This window comes from Aythya fuligula, chromosome 2, assembly GCF_009819795.1.
Source record: "Aythya fuligula isolate bAytFul2 chromosome 2, bAytFul2.pri, whole genome shotgun sequence".
Lineage (NCBI taxonomy): Eukaryota > Metazoa > Chordata > Aves > Anseriformes > Anatidae > Aythya > Aythya fuligula.
The window spans coordinates 79,310,033-79,327,845 of NC_045560.1; the positions used below are offsets into that span (position 1 = coordinate 79,310,033).

The 17,813-nt window shown below is 39.7% G+C and overlaps 1 protein-coding gene across 2 annotated transcripts in view; it reads left to right on the plus strand.

The window, feature by feature from the left end:
- CDH20 (cadherin 20) overlaps positions 1 to 17,813 on the plus strand; it is a 112,481-nt gene that overhangs the window by 50,659 nt on the left and 44,009 nt on the right. Inside the window, exons 1-2 of one of the 2 annotated variants that reach the window (XM_032182599.1) lie at positions 10,780 to 10,818; positions 10,896 to 11,021. The gene's annotated coding sequence lies outside the window, so the exon portion shown is untranslated. Of the gene's footprint in view, positions 1 to 10,779; positions 10,819 to 10,895; positions 11,022 to 17,813 lie in introns of those variants that run through there. The other variant, XM_032182597.1, reaches the window with a different exon arrangement.

Genomic DNA, 17,813 nt, shown 5'->3' on the forward strand with positions numbered 1-17,813 from the left:
GCAAGATGTCTGTAAAGATATATAAAAGGATCTTTTCATGGGTAATTATTCAAACCACTTCATATAACTGTCACCATTAAAAGGTCACTAACTTTTACCACGCAGGGCTTGCTGAAGGTGCAGTATTGGCGCCATCCTCTAAATCCAGGGGAAGTACTCCAGTGTCACTCATGGTCGCAGATGATACTGCATGGTTTTATCTTATCTTATCTTATCTTATCTTATCTTATCTTACCTTTCTGATGTTAGCAGAGAGGATCAAGGTGACCATCGTGATTGGCGGTGTGCAACCTCATAACAGATAGCAGTTCTTTCCCTGAAGAACTTGCACTCACAAAATGATAGACAGACCGTATCTCAGGCACGTCATCTTCTGCTGGTAATAACTGCAGTTACAACCTACAATGTTCTTGCTGTATTTCATTTCAGATTTTAATTGCATACTATCATTCTCATGCCAAATTAAGATCTCAGGGCATATTTTAAACTCTTTGTAAATACACATTAAAAAGATGACATCCATTACACAACCGTGCAAACAACATGTATGTGGCACATTAAAGAGGCAAATATGCTTGTAGAAAAGCTTGTACACAAAGTTTCTGTAAAAAAAAAAAAAAAAAAAAAAAAAAAGTAGTCCTTTGTGTATATAGCATATAATCCTCTTCTTTATCTTCTATAATATCTTCTCTGTCAGAAAGGGTTGAAATTGGCTAAATGGATTCCGATTGTATTAGATGAGGACTGACAGGCAGAAAGAAAGTACTGTACACCCATTTCTTTGGGAAATCCAGCTAAAACCCTTTATTCTCAAGGTTGATGATACAGCTGATATTACTCCCAGCAATATGATTTGCAGCTCTATTTTGAAGCTGAAAAGCTACAAAAAAATGTGAGTCTACACAGATGTTGTCTATCAGAGGCTGCCCTCTTGCTGGCTGAGCAAGCCCTGGGCATCCTCAAGCCCTCTGAACATCTGCAGAGCCTGGGGATGTTGCAAATGGGCTTAATGGGTGCCAGCAAACATTGCATGCCATAACTTAGAGTCAGGCATCAGTGCCCCCACTGCGCTGTAAGTCAAGTGAACTCTGAGACTCACAAAAGGCCAGAAGAAGAAACATTTTTGTCTGCATTGGGAGGGTGATGAATGTTTGGGCGTCCAGCGGAAGGTGCAAGAACACTGCATAAAAACCTCATCTTGCTTAGAGTGAGATTCAGGAGAGGCTTGGAGAAACCCAGAGAGAAGATGCAGCAGTCCTCCTTAGTGATGGCAGTGAGGCAGGGCAGAAGTGCAGAGATTAGCACAGAGCCTCCTTGGTCAAAGAGAGGAATTTTCCATATGGGCAGCTATTCAGAACAGCAACTGTGTGTCTGAGCAGAGCAGAGTGAGCACTGTCTAGTGTCTTCAACATAGCCTGAGAAACCTGGTACTGTTTAACCTTCCATTTTTGTTGCCCTCTGTTTATCCTGCCTACCCTCCAATAACCAACAGTAAAGAAAAACAAACAAACAAGCAACACAAAACAAACAAACAAACAAAAAAACTCAAAGATTTAATTTCTTACAGGAAGCCTGGAGGAAAGTGTTTGTTTCAACCAAAACTTAACCCCCCAAATACGTCTGTTATATTATGGGAAAATTATCTTTTCCAGTCACATTAACTGGAGACTAAAATGCCCTACTGAGATGCATGCTAATTTTTTCAAAGCCAAAGCCATATTGTCTACTTCATCTAGGGGCTGCCGGAGCTGAGGGCCCTTAAATAAGTGCATAAACATTAATCCAAATATCTAATTTCAAACAGCTTTTGGCATGTTATTCTAGTGCTTCTAGAGATGTCTAGTGCTTCTAGAGATGTCTAGTGCACTAGAGATGTTTTTCTGGTACTGGCCTATGTTTCAACAGATAACGTAGAATTTCATGCAGTGTTCATTATTAGTGATTATTCCTTACCGGGAACACTTGTTGAATGAGCCTTCCTCCTGCACCAGTAATAGGTGGCTGATTGGTGCTGATTTAATGATGTATAGCATCTTACCTCCTGCTGAGACTGGAGCTCATGAGAACTGCCAGGGACGCTGTTGAGACGCTGACATGGGCTGCATATTTCATGTGCTGCTGAAGAGTGCAGCCAGGCTGCGTAGCGATCAAACCCCAGAAGATGTACATATCTCCAAGTTTCCCGTGTAACAAAAATCTTGTCGTCTGTTGACATGAAAGACTAAGATAACGGCTCTGTGACCCTATGTAGTTCTTCGGTCTGGACAGATGAGACAAATCTAAATAATTGAGGTTGAGCTCCTCTGATTTTCTTCATGTTAATGCAGCACTACATCCAAAACATAAAATGGTTTTGAACTTGCTGCACTTATCTGCTGCTTGCAGTGATCATTGTGTTTTCCAGTCAGCAGGAAAGAAAATGCCAGTGATGTACATGCTGGATTTATACAGGGCCACACAGGTGAGGTTTTCTGGCTGGCCTGCAGCAGCTCCCAGCTCTGCCTTTTACCCCACATGTGCTTGGGGAGCTGCCATTTCCTGCTTGCTAGAAACTGAATATTTGGCAGCTCTGGGGTGGATGAGACATTATAGCATGGGATTCGAGCCCTGGATATACCCTCTGGCTGGAGCTGGGAGCTGCCTTTGCCAGTTTACATCCCAGGACAGAACTTGTGCTGGGTGTCCTAACACTGATTCCCTCTCCTTCCTCCCAGCAGCTGCCAGTCACTGTTCCCATCTGATTTCTCCTTTTTGGGCAGCAGTTATTTCATGTATTTCCATTATATAAATGTATTATGTATTATAAAGCAGAAGTGTAATCTTTTTCCTGATGTTAGGCTAACTAAACATATACGTGCATGTACATCCAGGTACACAAACGTTCACATTCATATACACACATTTCATCTAGCAATAGGATCACATCCAGCACCCTGTCTCACCTCTCTACTCACAGCCTGTAGTCCATCTTTTCACTTCAACCTTGGGCTTCTTCAGACTTGCACAGAAAGAAAATTCCAACATTAATATCCCTTTCCTAAGGGGAAAGCTCCTTGCTGCCTCCTGTTAGGAGCTGGGGACAGTCATTTAGTCTGTTGTGATTACTACCGCAGAAGATTCCATTTTACAACTTAATCTTATTTCCTTTTAATCGCATCTGTTGGCACAATTTAGAAAAAGTAAAACAACAGGAGAACACTCGCCAATTCATTCATAACAATATAATACCAAGGCTTTTTTTTATTGCTATTCCTATTTAGAGTGACTGCAGTTTGTATTGAATTTACCTGAGATTCACAACTTCATTTCCAACTTACTGTCTGATTTTGAGTGTGTTTTTTTTTTTTTTTTTTTCCCCTTAAAAGCTTTATTTGTTAATGCATTTTTCCTATAATTATACCGTGATCACTCCTAAGTGCACAGTTTACATTGAACAGAGCCATTAAGCGTTACTGCTGGTAGTTGATTGTTTCACACAGTTGTTCAGAGATCTTTGTATTTGGACCCAAAACAGCTTTATAGGGAAAAAATATATATATTTAGCTGCAGGAAATTCCAGTTGCTATTTTTGTTGACGTCAGTAGTTAATCAGGCTGGACAGCCTACAGGGTAATTTTGCAGCCACTGTTAAGCAGTTCTGTGCTCAGCAGAGATTTCAGCATCCTTGCTGTGTGTATGGGGATGTGCTTTAGTAGGTGGCTTTGAATCGTGCTCTATCTGATGCAAAGACTTCATGGCACACCAGAAGCGATCAACAACGCATATTTTTGAACTCTTTGTTCCCTCCTTCTCTAAACTCATCCCTAGGTGAGGAAAGGATTTTATATTCACAAAATCTGATCTTGATCCTACCTCTTTGGTGAAATTCATTTGAGTTCTGTGCCAAATTTAAATGAAAAACTACAGCTCTTTAACATGTTTACAGCTCTGTGGGGTGCATTGTACTTTGAGGAAAACATTAGTATGTGTAATACTAGTGATGAATAATTAACATACAGTTATAACACCTTTCATCTTTATGGATTTTATATGTGCAAGAATCATTTCATTTGTCCCCAGATCACATCTGGAATAAAACAGAGCAGCAGTTAAAGAGGCTGTACACTCTCAAATAGTCCAGGGCAGGACCTGAAGATGACTGCTACACAGAGATGAAAAAGCAGAGGGAATTTAGCTAGGCAGAAAGTATTAGTGGGAATCAAGCATCTAGTGATGGAGCTTTGCAATGTGCCTTACACATGTAATTAAGTGAATTGGAATCTGGAAAGGACACAGAAGACTTCACCACTGCCCTTGCTGGAAGGACTACCGCATCTTTTAATAGCTTCACGTAAGCAAGAGCTCATTTTAATGTCCTATTCAGAAGAAGGAACATGCCATCTGCAGAATTAGCAAGAAGTATCTGTGGCAAGTGGGTGTTCCTTAGGGATTTCCCACTCACAACGTTTTCCAGTCCTTCCCTAGCTTTTAAAAGCCCCGAGCATCATAATGCAGAGTGACATGAGTGCTTAAAAGCTACCACAGGATACATCTAGAAAGGGGTCTGTTTCTATGTGGGCATCGTATGTTTGCTGAATCAGGAAACTTTTGTTATGAATGTACGAAGAAAAAATGAGGGTGGCTGCAGTGACCTTTGCAGAGCTCGGTGCTCTGAGATTGAGGCCTGCAGCCACAAAGACAGTTGAGATCAGCAGGGTGTCACTTCTGCCCCAGCACAACAAACAGCAGAACAGGAGGTCCTCGACAGACGGGAGAGGGGATTAGGTTGTCCGAACAAGAGAAGCCTCTTCGGTCTGGTGTTCAAAAATAAGCAATTTAGAGCTGCAGAGGGAAAGAGGGTTTTGGATTCGTTTGCAATCGAGGCCAAGCCAAACAGCTGATGAATTAAGTGGTTGTGGAGCAGCCAGCTGAGAGAAGCAGCACGATCTCAGGGGCAGGAGAGCTGGGCCCTTAGGCACGAGTGATGCACTGAAGGTCGGGCTCTCCAGCTGATCAGCATCCCTTGCTCCAACCCACTGTAATGGAGACCCCCCCTACCTGTGCCATCACCCCCAGTTTCCCAGTTTTTGAAGGGAAAGACTGTACAAGAAATGATCCAGCTCATCAGCAGCATAGGGTAAGGAGGAATGGGGCACAATGGATGCTGGCAATTCTCCCCCTCACCTCCTCTGACGTGGCTGGCAGTGCTGCCCCATTGTAAGGGCACCCAACATCTCCTCCCAGGACTGCCAGCGCGGAGGAAAGCCCCAGGCTGGGGAGCCCTCTTTTGTAGCCATCAGCTGTATTTCAGTTTAGAGCAGTGGGCCAGGCAGATTGAGTGCCACAGGGAGCAGTGACAGCCCTGAGGCACTGATGAGAGGCCTGTCTTGGGTAGGCAAAGGGGTACCCATTCCTCCAGTCAGCACTGCCTGTTCTTCACTGTGTATTGACTTCAGAAGTCATTCCTAACTTCACCCTGGCATGCAATTACTTTCTGACCTTTATTTTCCTGCAAAAGTTTACTTCTGTGCATGTATTTGCCTATTGATAAAGGACAGATTTATTCCATATTCAGATTTCTCTAGCATGGCACTGATTAAAGTCCAATGACAGCCTAGCCCCTTTTATAGACATGAAATCCCCTTTACTGACTCCTCCTAAGTAAGGAGGCTTCCTGAATATAAATAATGACTGAAATTGATCCTAGAGCCTCAGTTCTTATTTTGTTTGCAGGAGTGTTGGTTTTATTGACTTTGCTGTGTTTTCCAGAGGGAAACAGAAGATGATTTCTGTAGAGTTTTAAAAAATACCCCTTTCCAATGTAAGCCTGTTGGATGGTGGCTAGCCCCTGTCTGCCCCAATTAAGAAGAATGGCTAGGAACAAGAACATATGGGGCTAAAATAGTGCAGAATCTCTGAAGTGTGTGCTTCTGAATTCTCATGCTTATGACTATAAAAAAGTCAATTCAGAATGGATTTGCTATTCCAGTTTTGCTGACTGTTCACAGTTTTTAGAACTGAAAATCACACTGTAAAACTTGCACTTTGCTATTTTTTTTCTTGAGTACCTAATGGAAAGTGAACCTGTTAGGAATTTTCCATAGCTTCCTCCAGAGACATTTTAAAATGATCTAAAATTAAAACATCTCTTTAAGTAATTATTTTAGTTATGGGCTGTTTAAGAAACAAAACTGCTTGTTTAAGATTCCCAAGTTAGAAAAGTAATTAATGTCCAAGAGCCATTCACAGGATTGACATTACAAACTGAAAATGTGACTTTTTTCAATCCCTCTGATTTTTCCTGATGATTTCACTTCTTTTACTATGCTTTTGGGTGTTTTTTGCATATAATGTTAGAATGATCTTATCAGTATAAAAGCAAATATATAGCAAAATCCTAGTGGTTTTTGTTTGTTTGTTTGTTTGTTGTTTTTTTTTGTTGTTGTTAGGATAACACTTGTCCAAAGTTTTCCACCAAATATGATACCAAAGAGCTTTTGTAAAGAGTATAGACTGATCTGGCCTTCAACCAGTGTTGTAACTCATGCCATTCTGCAATTACTTACAATTATAAGTGGTCTCCAAAGTCCATAAAAACTCAATAATATAGGCCCTTCACATCTTTGCTCTCCTCAAAGAAGGAATCCAAATGAATATTTTATGTCTTAATAATCTCAATAAATTTTATATGACCCTTGAAGTGGTCTACTTCCTCTTCTGAAGTTTTAAACATTTTATCCGGCTATAGGTGTAAGTTTGTAACTGTTTTCAAATCCTCTGCCTCTGCCTACCTTTATAACAAAACAGACAAAATGACTAGAGATTTTGGCATCACCATTTTAGGTGCATCTTTTCATTGCTCAGGTGAGATGAGGTACTCTTACCACATTATTCCTACCTTGCAAATGAGGAACTGAGACACAGAGGTCATTGGTTTTGGGTGCCCTATTCAAGCTGCTTCAGAATTTTTGGCAGTTTAAACACCGCGCGTATTCAGAATCCATCTGACATGAGCAGAAGATGATCGGCTGTTTGGCAAATCGTACCAGAGGGTGGTGAATCTTAAACCCAGAAAATGTTGAGCTATTAGGAGCTGCCTAAAAAAGGATTGGGTTAAGGGACTAAAGCATTAAAACAGAGGGGCTTTGTATATCTTATCAATTGCTCATCTTACCCACATCTTCCAAATCAGCTGTGAGTGGTGTAGAGGCTTTACAGACCAGCCTCTCTCTCTACTCTCAGAAGAGAACCTTACTTCCGCCCATCATTATCTCCCATCACATCTCTTCGCACATTCATCCTTCAATCCCCTTTTCTGTGCCATATCAACCACCAGTTTACTCCCTATTTCCTCATTGCCTTTAGTTCTAGTGTTTGCCTTTTCCCTTTCTAATTCAGATGGTTCATTTATGGCAGCGCTTTAAAAATATTTTCCTAAGAGAAAAAAATATATATATGTATTTTCCTATGTACTGTATGGTGACCTTACCAATAGAAGTTGCATCCAGTTCCTGTAGCCTGAAGTTACACCCCCTGGTCTGCATTAATGACTGTATCACAATTTCTTGATTTTCTGATATGGATCAGGAACATGAGAGCTTGAGGGAAAAAGAGAAGGAAACCTAACACTAAGTGCTGCTAGATTATTTTTTTTTCATATTAGTTTCTCATTGACTATGAAGCTCGGAGAGCCTGACTGAGGCAGAGTGGTAGCTGAGAAGATAGTTTACAGTGAGTGATGGCTTTTTAGAGCTTGACTGACAACAGTATGTTGAAAGGTGTTTGGCATATTCTTGTGTGATAGCTGTAATCATGTTGGTCAAGAGAAGATCCTAATATTTCTCATTGGCATTCAGAAGCCCCAAGAATTAAAGGTCCCTTTCAAATCAGATGGTTCACATTTCTGTCTGTCAGACGCTGTCAAAGAATTCATTTCCACTGCACAGCTTTGAGTCTATCTTTGCCTGGAGAAAGCACTTTGAACTCACTTTATCTCATCTGCAAAGGAAGATGACAGCTCTTTGCTATAGAAAATATGTGTCTGATAACTATATTATCTCCTAAAACACTCTTTTCAGCCCCAGACAGCCAAGTGTTCACCACAGAGGCGGGGCATCCTCATTACTCTCCCTGTCTCTTGAGGGTTAACGTTGTACTTTATGACACTTGCCCAAAGACTGAGGCATAAAATGTGGGAAAATGGTGGCAAATAGTGTAAGTGGTGGTGGTCAGAGGGAGGGAGGAACTTCTTTGTACACCTCGTGTCTTTTTTTCAAAATACGCCATGTCCTCTTTACACGCTGCAGTCCACTCTGCTTTCCTGGGCTGCCCAGTCCACTCAAGTATGACCAGAAATACTCCTCCCTTCATCTCCGCCTGTCACAATGGCGATTATATGGACTGCTCGTAACCTCCCAACTCATTTTTTATTCTTTGTCAGATCGGAGGACCGGCTGGGTCCATGTAGCCCGGCACCACCTCACTCCTCAAAGCAGTGTCCTGCCACTGCTGACTACAACATGACTTCACACAAGCTGTATCCAATCTATTTCTACGGTGCATTGTCACCAGTTAAAATTGGTCTTGTTCCTCAGTTCCCTCCGTTTTCAAGCTGAAAAGAGAGAGGAACAGATAAGCCCCAGTTTAATTTGTTCTGGCAATTATTGGAAATCTCCCACAGAGAGAGAAGCCTTTGCCTATCAGTGCGGAATGATATACAGCCATACGGGCCCAGACAAAAGGAGACCCCGCTTTTCTGCAAGTCTATTCAGGCATGTATAGCCATATTGGCTGAGGTACCAGCCCATTCGAATCTTAATGGGGAAAAAAGAGAGACGAGAACCTTTTTTTTTTTTTTTAAAAAAAAAAAAAGGAAAGGAAATGAAATGAAAAAAGAAACAAGAAAAAAAAAAGAGAGAGAGAGAGAGAGAGAAAAAAAAAAAAAAAAAAAAGAAAGTAAAAGAATAAAAACTATCAAGTGAGAACCAGCATTGAAGGCTTGAAAACAAACTGTGAACTGGCAAAGAAAGGGGGAGGAAACTCATTTGACTATCTAGTCGGATAAATAACTATACTGCTGCTGTATGTGTTTTAGAAGTATCAGAATAATTCTGTTATTACAGATAAAGGTTACCATAAGATTGATTTGAAAATGTGAATGGAAGATAAGTGCGTTTTGGAGCTGGGGTACAAGCTAAGCTTTTTTTTTTCTCTTTCTCTCCCTCTCTTCCTCTCTCTCTATTTTTGCAAATCAGGATTCAGCATTAATTCAACCCAAATGAAACTGTTAGGATAAAACACCTCTGAGAAGCATTTTAAAATATAATTTCCTGCAAAATGAGTGTGTAAGTTTATTAAAAAAAAAAAAAAAAAGAAAAAAAAAAAGTGCTAGTCAAAAGGTGAAAGAAATATATTACATGATTATGGAGGAAGAAAGAGGTTATTTAAGAAATAGCTGAAATGGCAGTTCTTCTAAAATTGTCATGTGGATGCTTTTAAAATGCAATGACAATGGTAGCTTTTCTTTAAGGCTTTTTCCTTACACTCTGCTCCTGAGCAGAGGGGAAAAGTGTTTGTGGAGCAGATCACTTTAAATTCCAGGTAGATTTTTTCCCTGCCTCTGGATTAATTTTCTCAATTTATCTCTTTAACAATACTTAGTAATAATTCATAGGGCCAGCTGACCTGTCTACATGGAAAACAACTGACAGAAATAAATGTCATAGTTCAGTCATTGACATCCCAGAAATGGGTTCTCATTACTTTAATAATGTGTTACAGAAGAAGAGCTGTAATGCAAGCTCAGAAAATAACAAGAGGCACCCCTCCCCTCCCTTGTTTTTAAAGGAATTGTTGGGACTGATCCAAAGCTCATTGCATTGATTGAAAATGCTTTTGCTAGCACTGCTGGATTTGGAGCTGATGCATTGTTTATGGGGATTATAACCTCTGCTGTTGTTGTCTGCAACAAACATTTAATAATGTAAAACATTAATGAAAATCTGCTTTCTTTTCATTAATGATGATTTCTGTGAGGAATGATTAGAGAATTTCTGACTGACCAATGCTCCAGTTAAACAAGTTAAAAAGCAAAGTTTTAAAACAAAAACATGCCTCCAGATAGTGAGAAGATGCATGTATAATTCTAGGGAAATTCGTTCTTATTGCAATTAGTGGCCATTGTGTCTGAGCATTAATAGCCTGGGGCAAACATAATAAACCAGTTCCTAACTGTTGGTAATGACAGATTTCTCAGGGATTATTACTTAATTAACAATAATTTGAAAGGGTGGTTCAGCTAAGACGAAGCACTCATTTATATGGCATATCTAAAAAATATCAGATCAAAAGAACATGTAGCATGCTAACATTTCTCTTGGTCCTTTCATTTCATTTGTGCATGTCTGCCTCCCTACGTAAAATCTTTTTGCATCTGAGCTGCTTTCTTTGTGGGTTCACATAACGGTAATTGGTTCCCCCTCCAATATTTGCACATCGTTTTATCGTCATACCACGTCTTCTGGGTCTATGCAGATGATGATTTTAATTGGAAATGCTAACTCGATCAGGAAAATACCTCCCACGCCCACTCTTTCCATCCTCCCCATGCCAGAATGGGGCAACTGTTTCCCCAACACATGCATTATTCATTCCCAGCCACCTCAACATGAAATGTTTGCTATTGTTCCCACCATCCACCCATGTAGCTTATGTTCTCCCGGCATCTTTTCTAGTGAATGGCTTCTGTATACCTCACCTCATGGATTACTGGCCTCATTCACATATTAGTGCATCAGCTGAGAAAGAGGCTAGATCTTCAGACAAAGAATATTCTGATTGGTTTGTGGTGATGTCTTTTTTTTTTTTTTTCTTGAAAGTTGCCACATACTATAATACAAATTAAACTTTTTCTTTAGAGATGACTGTGTTCAAAAGAGGACAGAGCTGCTGAAGTGCCTGTTGTACTGCCCAAGAGCGCACAAGAGAAAAGCAGTGTGTAAACTGAGCGGCAGGAGCACAGAGAAGTGCAAACATAGCGAAAGGTATGTTGTAAAGCTACTATTTCTTTTTCTCTGTGGCAAAAAGTATATTTTCTACATTGCTTCTCATTGAATATGGTGGGTTGCTTGAAAACTGGAAAGATCTATAAAGCATTGTACTTTTGTCTTGGTAAGAAACAAATGATTCTGCTGTGTTCTCTAAGATCTGGACAAGCTGTCTGAAGCAGTTCTTCAGAAATATTAAGTAGCTGTCTGTTGCAGTCATCGGTATCCATATAAAAGGCTCTGGAATAATTCCATTATTTGCTCTTCAAAGTCTGTTCAAGGAGGCTCTAATTTTAAACCCATACATTACTTAAGACTGACAGTGACATGGACAAGTTATTCTTAAACAAGTTGTAAAACTCTTCTAATTGAAAAGTTGATTTGTAAAATAGGCATTAGGCACATACATTTCTATTTGTGCTTTCAGAAAATTCCTGTTCAAAGAGCTAATCCGCATGTCTCGACTGTCTAGTTGGAAACTTGTGTTTGGAAGTAGATTAGAATGGCACTTGTATGGAGCCCTGACTCCTGCGGTGGATCAAGATTGATTACAGTGACACTGAATTTCACTTTTATTTCAGTAGAATTTAAAGATTTCTTTAGTTCACATAACATCAAAGGTGTCCTTCTAAATAAATATCTTGCAGTGCTCTATCTTAAGGCATATCTTATTATGTACGAAATAATCAGGTTGATATGGTATTGCATCCAAAACAGCACATGTTGTTTTGAAATGTGCCTTGTGGGAAAACAAAATGGGGGATATATAGCAATATATTCGTTTGAAAAGAATAGTTACAGTGAATGAAGCTCAGTTACGCCAATTAACAGCATTACACAGACACTACAGCTAATCTTGAAATACTGAATGAATGTTAAACCAGAAATCAAAAGTTTTGTTATCCTTGATGTATTTCTTTCCAAATTACTGTTCACATTTTTTTAGTTTATTCAATTTCTCTTCATAGCAAAATGACTAGTAACTACTCCTACAGAGTCCACCCACTGAAATTAATGGTGTGTGGGGAAGGTCATTAAAGCAAAACTCCTTTGTCCTTTAAGGAAAGCTGCAGAGACAGGTGAAAGCCTCCACAAGCGGAGCAGTGCAGCTCCTGCACATGGGAAAATATTCACTTTCCTCCTCCCTCCTCTAGCACAGGACAAGGAGCAGTGATTATTTTGTGCTGTCTGCTCAGCTGGAGCCAACTCTCTGGCTTCCCAGCCAGATACCTGCCCCACATGGCGCAGTGACCCTGTCACAGTGGGGACCGTGAGACCTCCACAGGCCAGAGCAGGCATGGATGCACAGCCCTCGGGTCAGCTGGTGAAGAAGGCTTTTCTCTGCCTGAATATCAAGTGTACGAGCTCCCCAGGGAGCCCACCTTTTGCCCACAGCAGCAGCAAGAGGGTCCTTCATCTCTCAGAATGGTTGGAGAAGGGGGTCTTCTGGGACCCCGGATAGCACCTCTGCCAGCTGGGGCAGGTGGAATATGTAGGAGGTGATAGAGGTCTTGTAGATAATGCAAAGGACAAGCAGAAAACCTTGTTCCAGCCTTTGACAGTGGTGCTTGAGGCTGTCTCTGAGCAGAAACATGACAGCCTGGCCCACAATATCAACACGTCACACCAACAGCATGCAGTGCTCTCCCTGGACGAGTTTTATAAGATAATGCTTCTCTATTTAAATCCTGAAAATACGGCATTTCTCTGTGGCTTCCTGACTCAGTCACATTCACTGGTTTATTTCTCTACCTTCAATATTTGTCTAGAAATTAGCAGCAACTGACCTTAATCAAATCTGATCATTTCCTCAATGTGTCTCAAGCCCCAGACTTAAAGATGACTTACATTCCCATGCATTGAAGCTGTCCAAGTAGTTATGGATGTGAGTTACATGTGTGTTGGGTTTGCCCTTCCTAGTATTACCGAATGATGCATATTCATAAGCGTGTTATATCTTCTAGGGAAAGCAGACACTATGCATTCCATATGTTTCATATTATATTGCATTACATTACTTAATAGTATATTTTATTACATTATATTATACTATTTTATTTTAGGTGAATCAAATATTGATTAAGAAACCCAGTCCCCTTCTATTATGCAAGTTGAGATCATTCTGACATTAAAAAGTAGAAAATTTCATTTAGGCTGTATTTTGCTTATTATCTTCTGATTGGCAGGAAAAGTGTTTCTTGACGAAAAGATATTCTAGTGGCTGGAGATGAGGTGATAGATTTTTGACAGGTAATACTATGAATTTATACGGCATTTCGATCCTAAAGAATGTCACAGTAATATAAATAGTACCTGAATAAAATTTTAGTTTCTTCAGACCTATTTTATGCCTGCAGTTATTCATTCTTGCTAATGAGACAACTAGTAGGCTAATGGACACAAATGATATAATATAGACATTTAACTCTGCCTTTTGAATACAAAAGCTAAATTTGTGCCTACAAAGTATATGGTGAGGTGTTGTAATTCTTTTATGTGCCTCTGTGGAAGTGCAGGTCATATCTTCATGGCTGTGTTCACATGAATATTTGTAGGGGAAGGTACAAATAGGCAAAGCAAGTAAGATTTGTCCTGTACAAAATCTGTACAAAACTAGAGACTAGGTCATAGACTTTGGGGGAAAATTTGGTCCTATGCACAAAGAAACACTTGGCTTGCTATGGAAACAAGGCACATCCAAAATCAAATGCAATAATGCAGGGCGTTGCTCTAAGACTGTATAGGCCAAAAGTGAATCAATGCCAGCTGTAAGTGAATTTAGATAAACAGAAAAGTGAGTTTATAGGACATGAGAAAGAGAACTTACCATTACAGTAAGTTCTGATCATTTTTAAAATGCAGAGATAGCTTGGGGCTCTCTGATATCTTAACTGACTAATGGAAGGAGGCCTGTCTTAGTGTACCTGATGATGTTGCACAAGTTATGACGGAGTCACTGGGGCTCAAACTTTGTTTTATTGAAAATCTGTTGTACTTAACAGGAAGGGTTGGTTTATTGTTTTCACTTGGATACTTAGACTGTGAACTTATACTCTGGGGCAGGAATCAATAAAAAAAGTGGGTGTGTAGTCCGTATCTTCTCATATAGGGATTTAGAAGGTAACAGGGAAGATGGTCTCTTACAAAGCTGCAGGGAGTCCAGCCTAGCTAGTACTTTTGTATGTTAACTTGGACTTTATTAGAGTTTCAGTTAACACATACAGAAAAAGAAGCCTCTTCTGAATCAATACAACATCATTTGATGATCATTTTATGAAATAAGGTGACAGCTTAGTGTGGTTAGAGAGATTACAGAGTACTCTACACTACAAAAATGCTTATACAGGGAACAAGGGTACAACCTCCTACTTGAAGGGATAATCCAAAAAAAAAAAAAAAAGGCATTCAGGCACACAGGGTTCTGGATCTGATTTACCTGTCATGAAATTAGTGCTGTTATAGAAGTGGAGACCTGTGGGAGCAATCAGAGTGCAGATGGGGTGAAGGCACTGTTGCCAGTCAGCCCCACAGTAAAGCAATCACAGCCAAGCACCTTCTGGTCATCTCACCTTCTGGAAAGACCAATTACTTATGATCATCAAATAAAGCATGAGGTATTTTTCTTCATATTTTTTCTAATTATCATGAGAAGCACTGATCATCCCAGGGTTCATTTGTTATCTTCACTTAAAAGTATTATCCATGCCTCTACAACCTAGTAAAAGCAACTGGTTTGAGTACTTACCTAGTAAAGGCTATTCACAGCACATGTGGATTCAGGCTAAGAGAGGAGGAAGGGAAAGGGTGATAAAGGAAGATTAGAGCACTTAAAAGTATTTTGTGTGTGTGTGTGTGTTTTTCTTTTTTTTTTTTCTTTTCGTGTGTGTTTTCTTTTTACACCGTAAGATGTGATTTTATAAGTTTTAGGGTCATAGAAATGTAGGACTTTTCTAAATTCCTCCTGTCTTTTGCTTCTGATACAGGATCAAAAGTCACCAAAACAACTTCCAATAGCATACTCTCTAACCTTTTCTTAAAAGCTACAAAAGTGCAGATTTCACGGTTTCTATCAGCCATCTCTTCCAATACTTTACCCACCTTATACTAAAGGTTTGATTTGCTTCTAACCTAAATTCCTCTTGCTTCAAAGTAGGTTTACTGCACCTTCCACTGTTCCTGGAAGCTAAGAAAAAAAAGTAGATCACCATTCTTCTTATTACACTTGTTAACATATATTAGACTTTTTTAAAGTCTGCTTTTATGCTATCTCCCAAATCTTCCTTTTCTGGACTCAGCAAATACATTTTTATAACCTATTCACAAGTCATATTTTTCTAAACTACTGTTCCAATTTCTTGCTTTCTCCCTGGGAGCAGCTTGGGAGTCTGGGCACATCTTTAATCTGTGATATGCTGACTTTCTATGCTGTGGATGCCAGTATAAGTGCTTCACAAATGAAACATACAACACACATGACATTCTGTTGTTAGAAAACAGAATGGCATTTTCCTTCTCTACCACAACTCACACATCAAGGTACTGGTTCTTATTCAGTATTTGGTCAGCTTCTTTCCTGCAATGCTGATTCCTAGGCCATTATTCATCTCCATATGCCTGGGCATTTGATTTTGCCATTCTAAGGCTTGCATTTTCTACTTGTTCTTATTGAATTTTCTCATATTGATTTCCTACCCTTTCTACAATTTGTCAAGATCATTTTGAATTCTAACCCCATCTTCCCAAGTGCTTACAACATCTCCCAACCTGATGTCATCCTCATATTTTATACTGCATCATCCAAGCTGTTAACATAAATATTGAATAGTAGTGGACATGAAGCAAAATCATCATAGAATGGTTTGGGTTGGAAAGGACCTTAAAGATTATCCAGTTCCACGCCCCCTGCCATGGGCAGGGACACCTCCCACTAGATCAGATTGCCCAAAGGTCCATCCAGCCTGGCCTTGAATACTCCCAGGGATGGGGCATACACAGCTTCTCTGGGCACCCTGTTCCAGTGCATCACCATCCTCTAAATGAAGGATTTCTTCCTTATTCCTTCTTCTTAGTCTAAATCTACCCTGCTCAAAATCCTGGAGGGCCACTTGGTGTTGACTCCCAGTAGCTGGGAAATTGAGTTTCTGCTAGCTGCTCTTTGAGTTATTTTCCAGTCTGCCTTACTCTTATTTCACCTTGGCCATATTCCTCTGTCTTGCCTTTGACAACAAGTTGTGGAGCTGTGTAAAATATCTTAGGAAAATCAAGATGTGTTGCATTTTCTTCATCTTGCATCTGCTAGGCTAGTTATCTTACCAAAGAGAGGGAGATCAGGCTGTTTTGTTGTCAACGTGTTCTTTGCAAAGTCAAGCTATCCATTCCTTAGTGCCTTATTATCCTCTACATACAGAAAAACTGTTTGTTTGTTCCAGTAAATTTCCAAGTACTGCAGTTAGGCTGAAGGCCCTATAATTCACTGGATTGCTTCCCCCTACTCCCATCCCTCTCACCCCCCTTTAAATGTAGGTATAATGACTTTTCTCTGCCAGTCCTCTAGGAACCTGCTCATCTTCTATAAGCTCGTGAAGATAATCACAAAGGTTTTAGCTATTGCTGGTTTCTGAAGTACCTGAGGGTAAATTCCACACGGATTGATTGATCTGGCAAGAGATTTCAAAAATGTAGGTTATGCAGCCTGAGAGAAAGCAGAACATAATACCTAGGTATCCCATCATTTTTCACTGCGCACTAGATCAGGCTTTTGACTGAGATCGAACTATGTTGATGGAGTAAAAATAGATCCATCCTTTTTCTTTTTGCGTCCCCCAAATTTAAAAAGAAAAGATGGAGTAAGATACTAGAAAATTTGGAAGAAATTGAAGGAGATATTTACTGCTATTTTTTTTTAAAGAGACCAAATAATTCTTCAGTCAAAAGGAAGAAAATAAAACTCATGCTTCAGTGCTTAAACCAATCACAAGGGTCAGTAAGGAATTTTCACCTTTTCCAGCACCTCACAGCAGTAGAGCCTTTTTTCATTATTATTAACTAAAGATGATGTATCATGCAGTATCATAATATTGACCTCTTATAAGCACTGGTGCTTATTCCCATTGCTCTTTATTCTCCACTTCTCCTTTTTCCCCTCTCTGAAATTTCAAATACAAAATATTTAATTAATTAGATTTCTCCCACAAGCAGAATGAAACAACATGATACCGAGACTGTATGTTTCTGCTTCACTTGCAAGCAAAGTTTCTTTGAGCAACCATCTTTCAGGCAAATCATTTAAATTTGCATGCACTTGTCTTTCAAGTCTCAAACATGTTCCCAGCAATCCATAACTCAAATCTAAGAAAAATACCACTTTTACACCTTTCCTTATACTTTCTCTTGTTAGGGTTTCACTTGTGTCAGACTAGAAGCCCACCCCATTTCCACTTGAGAAGTACCATCTGTCCAGCTTCTTGGTATAATCCTTTGTTTCTATTAATTGCAGCTATTATGATGCCACATTTCTTTTTTCAGACTTTCCTTCATGTGTGAAGGAAAGCATACATTTAAAGCATATCAAGAGGGACCTTAGCTACTTAGTAGTATCACTTATTGGCAATTTCCAAGGGCAAAAATCTCAACATTAGGAGCAAAAATCTGGTTTGGCACAGTAAGCCTGACGTCTCAAAAAGATATAGTGTAGTACTTCATAAAAATGCAGATCCACAAGTAAGAAAGAATAGAAATAACTAAATAAATAAATAATCTTTTTAGCTGCAATGCATGCACAGATGGACT